The sequence below is a fragment of the Epinephelus fuscoguttatus genome, linkage group LG23, assembly GCF_011397635.1.
Source record: "Epinephelus fuscoguttatus linkage group LG23, E.fuscoguttatus.final_Chr_v1".
NCBI classification, from domain to species: domain Eukaryota; kingdom Metazoa; phylum Chordata; class Actinopteri; order Perciformes; family Serranidae; genus Epinephelus; species Epinephelus fuscoguttatus.
The window spans coordinates 18,910,311-18,927,168 of record NC_064774.1 but is presented as its reverse complement, the minus strand read 5'-3'; the positions used below and the strand labels follow the sequence as shown (position 1 = coordinate 18,927,168).

Here is a 16,858-nt window from a genome sequence, read left to right as displayed (position 1 = left end):
AAAACATTTTTACTGCAGCTTTATGACTAGAAAAAGTTAGCACACAGTAGACTATCTCCAATTTATCTTCAGGTTCCCTGCTTTCAAATGATGTATACCACTTCTATGTGGCAACTGTTGACCTGCTATGACCCCATAAAGATCCCCTGTCCCTCTGTGGTGGGTCTCAGAGGGATAAAATAGGACTGCAATGCTCGTGCACACATTGAAATCACAATAATTTAACACGATTATTCATAGACTTTGAAAATAACCAGATTTATTGAACTTTAAAAAATACAGTGCATTTTCATAAACTTTAAATATAATTCTACTAACTCTATCTGCAGAAACACTCAAATATTTACATGCTGTAGTCTAATCTTTGCATGTCCCGAAACAACCATTCATCCGATCTACTTCACACTCCCCAGGTGTATTGCTGGGGACCCGTTTCGACATACAATTTGTTCTTCACATCAGTACATCACAATGAATCTATAGCTATGTGGGGCCCAGGTGTATTGCTACGGACCCAAAGAAGGGCAGCGTGGAGTGTGAAGCAGTTTGTATGAGCGGTTCTCAAGAAAGCACAGCAGCAATACAACAGACCAAGCAATCGCCTGTTTCAAACAGGCATTTTTTGCATTAAATAAATACATTTCAGCAATATAAACTAACTATCTATCTTTAAAGCATGAGCGGTTCACTCCTGGACAGCAGCTGGTGCTCCTTGATACAGAGCAGGCACAACGGACTGATTAATGTGCACACATCAAGGTGCATATTGGCAGGGTTCAATCGTTTTTACCATGTGTTTTACTTTAGTGTCCTATGACAGTTTATGGGAGTGTGGATGATATCAGCAATGATCAACACTACTTGCTATTCTGTTGCTAGGGCAATGGCTTGGGTCTCTGATAATCTCTCAGTTACTGCAACAACAAACATTCATTGTCAAAATACAAAGAGACCCATTTAGAGTGTTTTTGCTGTTAGTTTGAAAGCGTCTAGAACATTGGTTACTTCTTTGGCACTGTCAGAATCTGCAGGGAGAAGCTGCCTATCCAGTTACACCTATAGACACATTTGGGTTATGCCTCATAGCCTCAAATGTCAGCAGCCATCCAGAGAGCTCCACACTTGTAACGTGATGATAGCTCAATAGGCTGTACCTCGATGGCACATCGAAGTATCCTTGGGCAAGATACTGATGCTCCCTGATGGACATGTAGTCTTTACGTGATTTGAATGGTTGAATGACTAGAAAGGCACTATACAAGTGCAGGTCCATTTGCCTGCGGAGGCAGTGGGTTATTTTTTTTAGAAAGAAAGGCATGAGAGGGTCTGAAAGTGAAAAAAAAAAAAATCTAGCTAGAAAGTCAACAATTTGGCAGCACTGAAGGCACTGCTGTAAAAAGGTGCACAGGACGATTTTGGCCAGGTGAGATTTTCAATCTCAACGTGAAACAAAGGTTAAATAAAAAAAAAAAAAAAATCACACACAATTCACAAAAAAATGGAGTAAATCGTATTCCCAAAGCAATATTTTGTCCTATCCCATTGCATAGTCCAGGATTTAATGTCATAAGACTATTTTGCATGGTCCCTCTAACATCCATAGATTCAAAACCACGATGTGTATGGTGTCTTCTCTTCACATTGGTGCTACGGAGCAGAACCAGCTGCCTCCTGTAATAAAGGATGTGCAGAATCCACAAGCCTTTAAGAGATGTAAGGTGTCTGTGAGATATCCTCTCTAAATAAGGCCATTGTTGTTTTTAGCACACTGAAATCGGTTTTTAAAAGAATGTATGTACATGTATTGCTTTTTAATGCCATGTTTATCTGTGGGTGGGTTGTTGTATTGGAATGTAGCTCATTGTGGACATGTGTTTCCCACTCTGAGTGCTGAACAGCTTTCTCTATGTTATGTAGTAACACTGTGTTTTGTTCAGTTTGAACAATGGAATTGCATCTGCCTATTTGAATGAAATGAAAGATAAAAGTGCTTGCAGAAAGAAAAGAAAAACAAAGGTACGTTAATAAGTTAATATAATGCTATATTGCGGTGCTAAACAATCTTTCATTATTTCAACTTGGTTCTTACATTACTCCAGTTTGTATGAATGCCAGTGCTTATGATTTACTGTCAAGGTTTTTGTGGACGAAGACAATTGGGTCAACATGCTGAGCTTTCAGGACTCTCCCTTGTGTAGTTACGTGTAGTCTCCTGCGGTGGAGAAATCTGTCCAGACACTTGTAGTAGGATTGCACAGGAAGCACTTTGCTACTCTGAGTAGCTGAAGGCACTGAAGTCTGTGTTCCTCCCATCAACTGAGAGGATTTTCAAGGGGTGGCAAAGGTTTTTCTTCTCTAAACCTCTTGGTCTCAGCTGCAGCAGCATCATGTGCAGATTTTTTGGCAAATGTCACTTCAAGTCAATGCACAGGTGCTCCTTTGTCTCTTCATGGGTGGCTGGGTGGCAATGGTAGGGCTATCTTCATAGTTAGGTGGGTGACAAACCTCAGACGAGTCTTCTCCTCAACTGGACTGTCTACCTCCTCTTGTCGCTGAAAAACATCAAAGCATAAAATCAAACTAGTATTAATTTTACAGTAAATTAACTACCACAACACTCCTACTGCCACCAGTCAAGTTGCATTTACAGTTTACATCCATGTCTGTCCAATCCCATACATACCATGACGATAGACAATGCTTTGAATGTGTATGTTGCTGCAAAGGAGATAAAACTTCTAAAACGTGGATGTTTCATACATGTATTTACCCGGCAGCACAGAAAATCTATACAGTCAGCACAGTCTTAAGATGGATACCCAGACAAAAGTGAGTGTTACAGAGTCAGTATCTGACCAAATGTCTCCCTTTTTGGGTCTGAGTTACAGCACTGAATAATGGCCAGAAAATTGTTTGACCTTTTGGGTATAAAATGTCATCATTTTATCCCATTAGACGTTTGTGTGAAAATTTTATCATACCTAGCATTTGAATTCTCGATTTTGGGCCAAATACATGTTTTGTGAGGTCACAGCTACTGTAGACCACCAAAATGTAATCAATTCATCCTTGAGTCCAGGTGGATGTTTGTGCCAAATTTGGGAAATCCCTCAAAGTACTCTAGAGATATGACGTTGAGGAGAATGTGTTGGACAGACAACTTGGGCCGAATTTGAGAAAATCACCAGGCGTTCTTGAGATATCGTGTTCACGAGAATGAGACAGGTGCTAAGTGACCGAGACCTTTGACGACTAAAATCTAATCAGTTCATTGTTGAGTCCAAGTGGACGTTTGTGCCCAACTTGAGGAAATTCCCTCAAGGTGTTTTTGAGCTATGAGGTTCACGAGAATGAGACAGATGCAAAGTCACAGTGACCTTAACCTTTGACCACCAAATCAGTTCACTGTTGAGTTCTAGTGGACGTTTGTGCCAAATCTAAACAAATTCATTAAGCATTCTTAAGATATTATGTTCATGAGAATGAGACAGACGGACATATGGACAACCCAAAAACATAATGCCTGTGGGCACTGCTGTTGCTGGCATGAGGGTATAGCCTAATTAATTAATTTACTTACATTCTGTAGCTTCTTCATGGCCGCCACCACAGCATCAATCAGGCTGGAGGAGGTCTCACTGGTCTCTGCTTCAGAGAGAAAGAGTAGATCCTTAAGCATCGAGAGCTGATACCAGGCACAGTGTCTTCCTCTCACTGGCATCTCTCTTCCCCAGATCTTGTGCTGACGCAGCTCTGATGTCCTTCACTGTCTGTGTCATCCAGGCTTCCTTCTGTGCTTGTGACCAGCTTGGCATGAAGTGGTGCAATTTTAGACAGAATGGGCGTGCTCTCCAGTGACATTACCAAAGTGGCATCCTTCATTGGCGTGCCTGGAGCACTTCCTTGGCACGTGTGATGTCAGCCAGGCTCAGTGTTAAGATATCCTTTTCAGTCTTTCTGGGCCTCTGCTGACATGATTGTGCATAGGTGACTTGTCATTGCTCTAAAAATCATGTCATCTGAGCTGGCCCATCTTGTGACTGACCTGGGTCCTGGAAGCTGGAGCAGGTCCTGTTTGGGCTTTAGCTGGTGGCTGGCTATGGTGTTGCGTCCAAAAAAGGCAGTGACTGCCGAGTAGTCTCGCCACTGTTAACAATTCCAGTGCTCTCTATGAGGTCAGATTCAGGCTGTGTTTAAAACACTATACGTGGGTCAAGTCTCTCAGTCCAGCCACAAAGTTCATATTGGATGCATTGTCTGTTACAATGTGGGATCTTTTGCCGCCAATCTACACTCAGTACCGGCCTCCTTTAGTAACACTTCAATGCTCTCTCCTGTGTGGCTATCATGCATCGCTCTTGATCGTAGCACATGAAAGTCCAGCTTCCACTCAGCCATTACATGATGCACTGTTACAGTTATGTACAATTAAGTGGCCCTCTATAGCCCCATTTCCCCCTAACATTTTTATTTTATTCATCATATTCAGGTAACCTTCACTCTTTAGAACACTAAGAGGGCGGATATCTGTGCAGACAAGTTGACTTTGATATGTTAACTTGTTCAGTGCAGAGGGATACGCTTGTTTCATGTTAGTTGTAACACTACATCACTACAATACAGGGCTGGGTTAAAATAACTGATAAAACAAATTGATCTTCATTTGAGTGACATGATATCAATTCATAAAATCCGAGATTGATCTTTATACATAGGCCTTTTTCCACGGATGTGTCAAACTTTGACCCTGGTAATCTCGCCGGTAGTAAACAGGCCGTGGCGCTATATTATTAACAACCATAGTATTGAGGAGCTCCGACGTTACCGGGTCTTTTATCTGTAACCGTTAGGTGTCTGTTATGTTTTGGACAAACACGGAGTAAAGATGCCGCGGTGGAGACAGACTGTTACGTCCCCCGGCCGCCTGTGTACGTATTATGTGTATGTGTTTATATCTATGTAGTTTATGGATTTGATCACCATGTTTAGTGGAGAGTCAGACCTCTCTTTCTGTCCGGAGATCATGTGTGTTGTGATTACAGGTGTGCAGGTGATTTGCTGGACGATTGTGACGTTGCTCCGGCGGGTTTGGCTGAGCAAGGGGCTCGGCCTTCTGTGTCAACGGTCGCCTACTGGATAACAAGCGTGACGTCACCGCTGCCGGATTGGTGGAGCAAGGGGCTCGGCCTTCATAATGCCGGCCACACGGAAGCCGAGAGACCACTCTCGTACGTGGCAGCAGCACATTGTATCGTTCTCTGGTTTTGTGATTGATAAATACTTTGTTGTGTGATCCACGTGTGATTATTTAGCTTGCTTGCTAAATAATTAATTCTTTTGTTAAGACCAGCGCCTTAGGGCCAACTGAGTCGTTTGTGTATATTGTAAATAGTCATTGTCACATATTATTGTTTGCACGGAGCGTAGGGGTGAGCTGCTATTTTTGTTATACCTGTTTTCTCCTGTTTTTCGTTAGCCTCGGGAGTTAGGCCTAGTATTGTATTTTTGTTTCTTTTGTTTTTGTTAGGGATTAGTTATTTCGCCAGTCGGTAGACAGGTTGCTTTTTGTTTGTTGTTTTGGCCTGGGCTCACCCTGACGTCTTTTGCTCCATTTTGTGTGCGATATTGTACAGTGTGTATTTGGAGTGTGTAGCAATAAATTGCTCACCTGTACATTTACTCCCGTGTTTCTGTGTGTCCTTATGTTACGCACCCACACCCCTAGATCGGGACGTAACACAGACCTGAAGATAACTTGAGCTGATGACAACTATGCTTGTTACTGTGAGTGCAATAAAACCTCCACAAGGAAAAAGTCAATACTTTATCAATACAGCTGATCAGCAACATGTAAACATGTAAAAAGTGGTATTTCAGTCTACTCTGTCCGCAGTTTCTCATCCACCGCCACTGACATCATGTTTTAAACAAGCACAGAGTGCTTTCCAGCAACTGTTTATGTCTAGCGGTTTAGGTCAGTTTGTGTCGGGTCTTAAAACTTGTCTTAAAGGACACATTCTCACTGGCGCTATTGGTTCGCTTTAAACGTACCCTGGTCCGCTTCCACGGATAGTCCCGTTCGTTTGGAGTGGTGCGGACCAAATGAGCAAACCCCGGTGTGCTTGAAAACTGGAGGTCTCGGTTTACTTGCAAGTGAACCCTGGTGCGATTCGCTTACAGTAGGAAATGCAAACGGACTATCCAGCGAACCAAAGAGAGGAAGTGGACCAAAGAGAGGAAGTGACGCAGAGTGCAGTGCATTTTGGGCAGAAAAAACCCCAAAACCAACAGCGCGGACCGGGAGAAGCAGAGGTAACAAAAGAAAAAGTTGGAACATGTCTCATGGGCAGATGTGGAGTAGTGAGGAGGTGCAGGCGCTTATTGATATATGGTCAGAGGACTATAACGCAGTTGCTATCTGCCGGCTGAAGGGGATGGATTTCCAATTTCGGTCCTGGCCAATCGATGAGCCGTGGTTTTTTTTTTCTTTTCTTCCTCGTGCTTTTTTTTTTCCTGATCAGTGGTCGTTTCGGGCAATACTGCATGACAGTGTGCAGGCAGTTTGGTTTGCTTTAAAAAGTGCAGTGTGAAAGTGAACCGAACAAAATAAAGGTGTGAAATTTTTCGGCATTACCCACCCAATTGAAAAATCAAAATCAAATCAATTCAGGAAATCAGTGACGATACCAAGCCCTGCCAGAATAACTAGTTTTCTTGGTGTGCACAAGTTTTAATTTTGTGAATCTGTTTCTCCCCCTACATACCCTGAACTGTAACTTTTCTCTGAGTGGGAATCTTGACCTTTAGGCAGCGTGCAAATAATTGAATTGTCTTCCTGCAGAGTGAGAATGACTAATTCTTGTTCTTCAGGCATAGTGCAAATGTTTGAATGGTCTTCATAGTCTTCCGGCAAATCTTGTTGGTTTGGAGTGGCTGATTGAATCTTTTCAATCAACCACGACTGTCTGTATATACGGAAACAAACAAACAGTAGAGCTACTCCTGCCAGTCCCAGTGCCCCGTAGAGGCCGTACCTTCCTCGACTCTGTGGTTGTGGTTGACTTGTGCTCGGTGTCTCAGGTTCAAGCAAATGCCTCGCTGCTGTAAAGAGACCAAACATATCTGTGTCATTCATGTGAAGAACAATCATTTTACTCAAAAAGAAAACAAAATATTTGCAACGGCTAAACCTCAACACATTTTCTTCACAGGTTTGGATTTAACCTGTTAAGAAAGCTCTACAGGAGCAACTTACCAGTGACATTGAGCGAGCATCTCCCAGTGTTGCTCCCAGAACTTGTGACTACTGTACAAAGGTACCGGCCAGAGTCACGAGTTCTCAGTCTGGACACATTCAGTATGAGTCGTCCTTCTCTGAGGAGGTCTTTGTCGTACTGGACTCGTCCTGCAAACTGTTTATTCTGAGACCAGAGGAAGTCTGCACCGTCATACAGATGAAACACTTTTAAGGGCTCGTCGTCAGCTAACAGTTCACACAGAATTTCAATGGGTTCGGGGGAAGTGTCAGCTTTGGTTGTGAACAGAAATTCCAGTGTGATGTCCTCGTTCTCCTCTGCCTGATAGGAGGTCTGTGTCGCATTCACTTCAAACGTTCCTGCGGAGGAGACAGAGAGGTGAGGTGAGGACCAGACAAACCATCAACTTTATCATGTGAGCCTCTAAAATCCATCCATAGATGTTTCTGTAGAGTTTAGTGATGGTCTCAGTACTCTCAGCAGCATAACTTGTTTGCAGGTGGCGAATAAACTCTTTAACTGATTCAGTGAATAACACAGAGATTTTTAAATGGAACTGATCAAATCTGTGGGTGAGGCTTCAAGTGTGTAATGACTTCTCTCTTTGCGGGTAAAGAAGTAAAGGTGTAAACTAACCACAGACCGAAGAGATCAGGGAGAAAAACAGCAGATTTTTGAGCAGCTGGTTGCCACAGGTCATCTCTCCTGTATCAAGACACAGAGGTGAAGAGTCAGAAACGGAATTTCAACATTGGTTGTGCAAGTGAGGAAAGTTAACAGAGAGCTTAAGACAAGAGAGAGTGAGGTAAAACGAACCTGTTATGCGGCAAGATTGTTTTTCTTTAGCAGGTGAGCGCTTTAGCACAAATGTTTTGTGATGGTTTGTGTTGTTGTTCACTGGCGCATGGTAACAGTGCTCTGTTCTTTCAACATTGCATTGTGCTGTTAATATGCTAACTGGCTAAATACAGTCAAGACTTTCTTCCGGTTTCCCTTCTTGAATGACTATTACAGGCGACCATTTTCTGTTCATATGGAGGGGTATGTCCTCTGATGCAGACACAGGACATGTGTGCTTGCTGGCCGTCAGTTTGGCGTGTTCATTTGCAACTTTTGGACAAACATGGCAGCGTTAGGTGACACAATAATAATAATACTCTCATCCCACAAGTTCTCTAAAGCCAGTTTGGTGTGTCTGGGCCTGAAAATCTGCAGTCTGACTTTGCAATCTGTTGTAGTTTAGTATGAACCTCAATTACCACCTCGCAGTTGAATGCCCATCAGGTTCCAATTTACATTCATGTCTGTCTCGACCGTAGACTGCATAAATAATGGACGTAGCTACCGTGACGCCAACCACTGGTTTGTGGACTCCCATTTTGAAGCATTGAATTCGGCATTTCAGCCATCGCCATCTTAATTTTTTGGAGCCAGGAGCGACCATATTTGGACGAGAGTTTAGAGCTGTGGAGGAGCGAAGGGTGGATCTGATTCATAGACTGTAGCACACCTCAGAGACAGCCTGTCACTCAAGTGTCCCCATCCTTAAATACGCATAACTTTGGGCCTTAATAAATTATCAGGTTTTACGCTTATCAGGAGCCAGCCTCAAGTGGTCATTCGATGAACTGCAGTTTTTAAAATATGTTTTTTGGGCATTTTAGCCTTTAATTGATAGGACAGACAAGTGTGAAAGGGGGAGAGAGAGAGGGAGTGACATGCAGCAAAGGGCCACAGGCTGGAGTCGAACCCGGGCCGCCTCGGCAACCGCCTTGTACATGGGGCGCCTGCTCTACCACTAAGCCACTGAATTGCAATTTTTGACACTTCCGAATTAGCTTTGTTTTTTAGCATCAGAGGTTGCTGCTTAGTCCAGACTCATACATAGCCAAGATGGTTGACAATGCTTCAAATATGGAAGCATTGTAAAGAGTGAAGAAGCTACATATTCTAAAACATGGATGCTTCACACACCTTCGACCAGGAACCTCAGAAGATCTCTCAAGGTGGACATCCATGATTAGTGTCACTAAGAAAAGTGTTTCTGCAGAACACTATGATGTCATAGGTTCAGTGACCTTTGACATTTTTGGGCGTAAAATGTCATCACTTCCTAATTTTTTTCCTATTAGACATCTGTGTGAAATTTTGTCATAATCAGTGTATGAGTTATGGCCCACATGTTTTGTGAGGTCACAGCAATCACTGACCACCAAAATCTAATCAGTTCATCCTTGAGTCTGTGTGGATGTTTTGCCAAAGTTGGGAAATCCCTCAAAGTATTCTTGAGATATTACATTCAGAAGGAATGTGTGATGGACAGTGTTGTGCCGTACAAGGATTTCTAACAAAGGCCTACACTTTATCCATAAACTTTTGGGCCTACATGTAACAATCAAAGCCTGAGACCACATGTTGGCGCCCAAAAGAACAAAGGAATCAGTCAACCCCCTTTCTCTGTGTGAATCAGCTGATTCAACCCCAACACAGCACCCCAGCTGACCAGCAGAGGTCCCTTGAAATACACAGCTCCCATTGGGTGAAATCCACCATGGCCAACCCCGCACCGGTGACGTCACGCCGGGGTATATCATCACAAAGCGTACCTGAGGGAAACGCTTCTGGCTGTGATCCTCATAGCCAATAGAAGTACCCACAACTGTTCCTAAAGCTTAGCAACTCGTCCCACGTGGCGAACGCTTTAGAAAGAGTTATTACTGTGCACAGTTAGACGCGTTTTAGGCCTACGGATTTCCCTCGCTGGTCGAGCTGATCTCCTCTCCTCTCCCTCACTCTGTGCGCCAAGGAACACAGACCATGGATTGACCCTCTCACCCGGATGCCCGCGGATGCGAAGTTTGGTAGATAACAAGGACTGCCTGCTTCAAGAAGAAGGACAAGGACCCCCTTCTTTCCCCGAGTGATTCCCCACTACGAGCCGGAATTAACTCGCCTCGCCAGAGACTTGCCCCCTCGCCGAGGACCCGTTAGCCGCTGTGAGCCGCTAACCACTTCACCTCTGCCGTAACAAAGGACACACGAGGAACGACCGACACATCACTCCACCTTCTGCAACAGTAAGAGGCTTTAGCTCTGGGCAGATAGTAGTTAGTGTGTGTTTTCTTTTTAAGTTTGTAAGGGCTTGTTGATACGGACCGCCGAGTCCGATTTTGGCCGCATTGATATTGTAAAAATATTGCCTGTGTTGCTGCTGTCTGTTATTCTCCTGCCCGTTTGTGTCTGCTTGTAATACGTAGTGATCCGACCTCGTCGGACCGCTATTGTGTCGCCCCACACGCGGGATCGATCAGTACTTCGGCTGTGTTGGTTCAATGTCCAGATTCACGCCGCTCACCAGCTGAGCTGAGCGCGTCTCTCGCGTAACACAGACGGGTTACTGCATCTCAATACCGCCTGCGTGACCACACTTCTGAGTGCTTCCCTTTCTCTCTTCCTCTCTTCCACTAACCTACACTTGGAGCCGAGCAATTTGAACTTCCCTCTCTACCGGCTCCCCTCCTTTTTGAGTCACGTGCTTTCTTGGCGAGCCGCCATTGCGTGACGTAGCTTGCAGCGTCACAGCCGCCATCTTGCTACGCTCACACGCCTCTCTCTCTCTCTCACACACCCACTCGCTCAGACACACACACACCACACACACATTCTCGCTCACTCACCCACTTTCTTCCACACCCTCTCTCACACACACACACACATACACATACACACACACACACACACACACACACACACACACATTCTCGCTCACTCACCCACTTTCTCATACACACCCACACCCACACCCACACCCCCACACACATACACACACACACACACACACACACACCCTTCTTGATGCTTGCAGGTTGATTCGGTAATGTTTTATAGTTGATAGGGTTTATAGAGCAATGTTAATGTTGGTTGTAAATTAATGTCATCAGTGTGAATAAACCCTGTTATACTGCAAAAAGAGGTTGCTTTGGTTTTTCATTGTATATTGTGATGAAGCTGGTTGACAAAGTCAGTGCCTGAGCTCCACTCCTTCTGTTCATCTTATAGTTGCTGATATCTCCCTAGAATTAGCTTCCTAAGTGAACACTCTTGAGACTGAATTTACGTCTGATCATTGGTCCGGTTTTCCCGGTGGTGCCCCGCTGTAAGCTAATTTGATTATTATGCTTATGCAATAATTAATTAATTAATTATTAATTAAATATTTTAATAATCCATAATTAATATTAATAATTATGAATTATTGCCAATGATCATATTTAGCTCCTCCTCTTCCCTACAGACAGACAAAAACTTAATGCCTCTGGCCACGTCTGTGGAAGGCGCAGAGGGATAAAAATGTGTTTTGTTTTTCACTCAGTCTCCTGACGTGGTTGTGAGCACTTAAAATAGACCACGTGTTAATTCTACTTTCATTTACTGCAGATGGTTATTAAGTGGATCACTGTGATGAGATATATGTGCACCATAACACATAAAGTACGGAGCTAAATGTCAAGTGTCATATCAAAGGGTCTGAATACTTGTGCCAATACGGTATTTCACATTTTTAAAATCATGTTTTCACTTTGTATTTAAGATATTGAGTTGAAAATAATGAGAACTTTAAATCTTTTTAGCATGTGGCTGCAACAAAGGAAAATGTGAATCAGTTATTTGAGTTTTGTACTTTTCTGTACTTTTCAATTCAGTTTGAAGAGCAGCTTTGATTGTTTCAGTTTAGTGTTTACAGTTTAAAAATGATTAGTTTTTAATTTGTTTCGGTATTGGTTCCTTTGGTGAAAGTAACTGACTCACTGTCACATAGACTCAGAAATTTGACTGAAGTCATTTCCTGTATATCTTTTATTGTATTTTAGTTAGTTTTGCAAGTATACAATATCATTTCAATTTGTTTATTGCTTCATTCTAATTTGACTTTAATTTCAGTTAGCTCAAAATGCTTTTTCACACCTAGTTTTAGTCTTTACTTAAGTTTTAGTGAACTATAAAAACCTTGGTCTGAATACTTTCTAACTGCACTGTAAGTTTAAAAACAACAGACCTACCTGTTCACAATGCGTTTGGCTGGATGTCTGTCAGCTGGTCCCAGGAGTCATGAACCCTGAGTGCAAATGAGGTAGATATTTTCCCTCTTCTCTGGCTGCATCTCATCAGTCACATGCTGACCTGGAAATGAAAAACGGTTGTGAACAAATTTTCTTACACATGTTGAGCCCAGTTCAGACCAAAGATGAGCCGTTCTGCGACGTTCTAAAAACCTGCCAGTTCACGCCAATGCAACTGAGATGGTGTATCATCTCTAAGCAACAACTCTCTGTACTTCTGTTCTGGTTTCCAGTTTTTCAGGCTTATTTAGTGGCTGAATATAAGAAACTACAAATTATATTATACTTGACCAGCGGGCTTTATTATAAGCCGTTTGGCTTTTGAAACTGGTGATGTGCTTTACGTTCTGAAACCTGCCACTGGCGATTTGACCAGTGGAGTTGCAGGTGACACCATCAGCCAGCTTGAGTCGAGCTCAGATGGCCAGTTCACACCGTTGCGACTTTTCTCTGCAACGTTCTAAAACGGTTTCGTCTCGTTGCGAGTCTAGCTACACAGTGGGCATCAAGTTTTGATTTTTTCAGACTTTAGAAGTTAATACAATAAAATCTTACTAACAACCCTTTAATGTTACTTACAGGAAGTTCATTGGTCAGGTGATTTGTTGAAACTGTCACTGTATCCACACAAAAATACGCAAGACATCATCTATAAAGAATCATGTTCCTCCTCCTTCTCCTTCCGTCTCTAATGGCCTTTCCTAGAATCTACCGTGACTCATGGAAAACAGCCAATCAGAGCTGTGGGGTCGAACGCAGCTGTTGATTACGTAAAGCACTGCTTGTGAGCTGCAGTCAAACTGCTGACTCACAGCGCTGATCAAACATGGACAGAGACCGTTACTGCATTAGCTATTTCTCATCTCGAATGTTTCCAAAACATATTTTAGTGCGCTGTTGAGCAGCGTGTGCAACGTGGCGGCTGGGTCACAAGCTCTCTTTCTTCCCAGCCAGCATTCTTTTCTCCTGACACATGAATGCAACCAAAAAAAGACTGGCCATAAACAGTACGTTTACTGTTGCGTTGAAAATGTAGCCACCGATTAATCTCATTAACCCAGCATACAATATAGCTTGTTAAAAATGCTATTTCCCTGTTGGAGTCATGTTATAGTCACATTGTTTTTGCATTGGGCGTTTCATTTGACGATACGTTTCAAGGGAAAAACAAAGAAAGCACCGCAGTCACTTTTCTGTTAACTGGTTTAAGAAGGAATAAATATTGAACTGAGAAACATGGACTGTGAGCAACCCCTGCCTTTGCTGCATATCCTTCCTTTAAAGAATTTTACATGAGACCCCAACATACAAAGCTACTGTCAGTTCAAACAGTAACAGCAGGGATAAAACCAAACAACGTATTTAAAATGATGTGAGGAAAGTGCTGGAGGAAAATGTTACTTACAAAAGCTCCAGTGAGCTTATCAAGCATTAATCGCCTTGGTGCTTTTCCGTGTGTCAGGTGCTTCTCCAGCCCCTTTGCCTAAAGGAGAAGAGTAAAACTAGTTAATCTGATGTTCACACTGGACCCTACTGATGTGTGAGTCAGGGTGTTTCTAAAAACCCTCACCAACCCGGCCTGTTATAAGAGTCAATCTGCCACACCCTACGCGTTAATCATCAACCCATCAACCATGTTTTTTAATGGAAGTAGACTCACCGGCCACTTTATTAGGTACACCTTGCTAGTTGGACCCCTTTGCCTTTAAAACTGCCTTAACTCTTGGTGGCATAGATTCAACAAGGTGCTGGAAACACTCCTCAGAGATTTTGGTCCATATTGACATAATAGCATCACACAGTTGCTGCAGATCTGAATCTCCCGTTCCACCACATCCCAAAGGTGCTCTATTGGATTGAGATCTGGTGACTGTGGAGGCCATTGGAGTACAGTGAACTCATTGTCATGACCAGACCAGGCAATGTTTTCCAATCTTCTATTGTCCAGTTTTGGTGAGCCTGTGTGAACTGTAGCCTCAATTTCCTGTTCCGTCTGGCAACAACAACAACAACAACAACAACCACCATGCAGCGTTCAAAGTCACTTAAATCACCTTTCTTCCCCATTCTGCTGCTACGTGTACCTAATAAAGTGGCCGGTGAGTGCATGTAAAAAAAAAAAGTCTACTTTTTGAAAATGACTAAAATACAGTTGCGATTTTCCTTCATGTTGCAAGTGCAAATTACAGTATTATAGTCTTTTTTTTTTTAACATTAGAAATGTGGGCTGTTGCATAGAAAGGCTTCAGTCATTTTCACAAAAAGAAATTAAAATATTGATAAATTTGATAAAATGTTTGTAGCACCTCACAAATTCAAATTTAATACTATTTAATGACTTTAAAGGAATTACTGTGGAAACATTGAAGGCAATTTAAGACTTCTTAAGGACCTGCGTTAGGCGGTTCAAGAGCATCAGACTGCATTTCAGTCATTACAAACCGCTCTGCTGAGTTTAACATTGATTTTAAGTCTTCTCAAAAGCACGCTCCCAGCTGCTTGATGTTAAGCAGCAGTGAATCTTCACTTCTGACTAAGTGTCCTCATACGTGGGTGTATGGATAGATGACAAGCTCTCATTTAATGCTACTCTAGTTAGTTAGGAAGCTTAAAGTGAAGACTGGCTTTTATTTTACAAATAAATCCTGCTTTACTGTCAGTGCTAAGAAAACATTTGTGGAAGCTGCTTTTCTGTCTGTGACTGATTACGGTGACATATTGTATGTACATGCAACCTCCTCCATTTTATGTAGCTTTGATTCAGTGCGCCATGCATCTCGACATTTTGTTACAAATGCAACATCTCTTACTCAACATTGCATTCTTTATGATTTGGCAGGAGGGGCATCATCGACCATTCCCAGACAACAGCAGTGGTAGGTTATCATCTTTAAGGCACACTGCTGTGTGTCAGCTCTGGTGGCTACACACTAGCTACACTCCTCCACGTGCTTGCTTTTTAATGTCCCCTGGGTTTTAACAGATCTGGGGGAAACTGCATTCTCCTACTTTGTACCTTGGACATTGAACAATCTTCCAAAACATCTATAAGAAGAAACACTTGCATCCATCCATGAATTTAAGTGCGTCATAAAGAATGTGGTGACAGAGGTCACTGTGTTTGAATAGTTGTTTTAACTTTTAATAAGCTCCAGTATAACCAACCTCTAAGTACAACCTTGTCAATAGCATAAAACAATATTCTTACTCACATTATCTGCGTCACTACTAAAATGTAGCTGTTGTTTTCGATGCTGCGCATCTTACCCGTCACTGATGTTGCTTGACACTGATAGTACTTTCCCAGTAATGTGACCCCTCACCAGTCGGGACGCTGACAGGGTGCGGTCCGACAGTCTGGAGTTAGCCTTCGGGGCAGCTAAGTTCACCACGGTGGGCTAGCCTATTTCAAAACAAGCAGCCGTCGTAGGTCAGAAAACTCCAACTTCTCTTTTATGTTCAGCTCTGCCTCCGCTCGTTGGCGTGTGTGACGCAGCGTCGGTCCTCCGGTCTTCATTCAGAAAAACAAGGTCACGTGACACGGAACTGCATCTTCCCGAAAGCTCTTGCAATCTGGCTAGCATGCTATGCTAACATGCCGAAAAAAAATAAGTCATTGGCTCAGTCGGCTGCGGCCTAGCCATACTAACAACACTATACATTTCAGCACATAGATATTACATTTCATTACTTGACTTTACCTGAACTGTACGGTTAAATATCGCCCGAAGTCACGTACGGTGGCTAGCTACGCTGCTAGCCACCGTCACCTAACACGCACGTGGGTGATTAAAAAACAGCGACGAGATCGTTTTAAATCGACCATTTTAAAAATGCGGGCATCGTAAGATGTTGAGTTTCGACATAGGATACAAACATGTACGATAACACAGCGGTAGAAGACGATGTCAGGTGATGATTTAAAAGATAAATCCTAAGAAGACAGCTAACCATGTGGTGTGGAGGCTCGTCTTCCTGTTTTAATATCATAAACCGACGTGGGTAGACACAGCGCCACATACTGTACCGGAGTGCACCATAGCTTTACCCAGATGCTTTGATGTGGATCAGTGGTCATGTATGTGCATGCTTAAATGTTTCTATGCGGCCTGTTAGTTGTGTGTTGGTGCAGACAGTGTCCACAGTGCAGGGTGCTGCTGAAAGAGGAGCACGCCAAATATTATGCAGAGGCAGAAAAAGAGACACCCTGACTGCTTTTATGTCAAATGTATGTTATGGCAGTGTTCTGAAATTCAGACTTAACATTCTGACTTTCAAACCGATGCTGTTAAATAAAGTTATTAAGAAATACTGAGCTGAAATAAGTTATGTTCCATCCACCTGTAGTTCACTATACACCTTCAGATGTCGACATGAGACCACAGCTGGAGTATTGCTGCATTAACACAGCAGAGACAATAGAATACATGTGTTGTCAGAAGGAGCATGATAAGCCATGTCTTGCTGGTGGCACAGTGAGTA

The 16,858-nt window shown here is 42.9% G+C and overlaps 1 protein-coding gene and 1 long non-coding RNA gene across 3 annotated transcripts in view; both read right to left on the bottom strand.

Annotated features, from left to right (window-relative positions):
- Positions 1-16,858, bottom strand: part of rps4x (ribosomal protein S4 X-linked) — a 569,691-nt gene that overhangs the window by 14,966 nt on the left and 537,867 nt on the right. The window lies entirely within an intron of this gene.
- Positions 238-16,346, bottom strand: LOC125884409 (uncharacterized). 2 transcript variants are annotated; one of them, XR_007448690.1, is made up of 7 exons: positions 15,589-16,346; positions 13,782-13,859; positions 12,317-12,437; positions 7,893-7,961; positions 7,256-7,615; positions 3,581-7,101; positions 238-2,552 (listed from the first exon to the last, which is right to left on the bottom strand). It is a non-coding gene; the product is annotated as an uncharacterized LOC125884409 (long non-coding RNA). The 2 variants fall into 2 exon arrangements; XR_007448689.1 differs by having other exon boundaries at positions 15,644-16,346.